Source organism: Peromyscus californicus, unplaced genomic scaffold (genome assembly GCF_007827085.1).
Source record: "Peromyscus californicus insignis strain IS unplaced genomic scaffold, ASM782708v3 Scaffold_12__1_contigs__length_115047231, whole genome shotgun sequence".
In the NCBI taxonomy this organism is placed as follows: Eukaryota; Metazoa; Chordata; class Mammalia; order Rodentia; family Cricetidae; genus Peromyscus; species Peromyscus californicus.
Window position 1 is genome coordinate 106,952,245 of NW_026294413.1, and position 560 is coordinate 106,952,804.

Below are 560 nucleotides of genomic sequence, written 5' to 3' on the forward strand. Positions count from 1 at the left end.
TTTCAAAAACTAGAACTTTACATTTAAAATGATTTGCATAGGTATAATACCTTAAACAAGAATAGAAGTATATATACAATGTGTTGTAACAAAAATAACCTTAAATTTGTATTAATATACAAAAATCCTTTAAACAAGAATGGAAACATATAAACAGTGTGTTGTAGCAAAAATTACCTTAAATTTGTATCAATATACGAACGTCCTTATAAATACAAAATACTTGAGGCTAATAGTTGTTATTTTACTTTATAGTAGGTTCAATAATCTACCTTATTATTTAAAGTAGATTCAATAATCTACCCTTTCATCTTATCATTTCTATATTCCTCCCTCTCTTTTTTGAAAGATATCCCTGAATGTAATATCATTTGTATAATTTCCTCCCTTGCCAATACCAGTAACACTTAATAAACAACCCCCATAAATGATGACAGCCATCCATAAGCCACCATTTGACCAAATACCATTCTCCCTACCTCACAGGAATGTGGGCATCATGTTCCCAAAGTTACTTCCTGTTCTGTGGGGGTCATGATACCATGAAAAAAACTGAAATA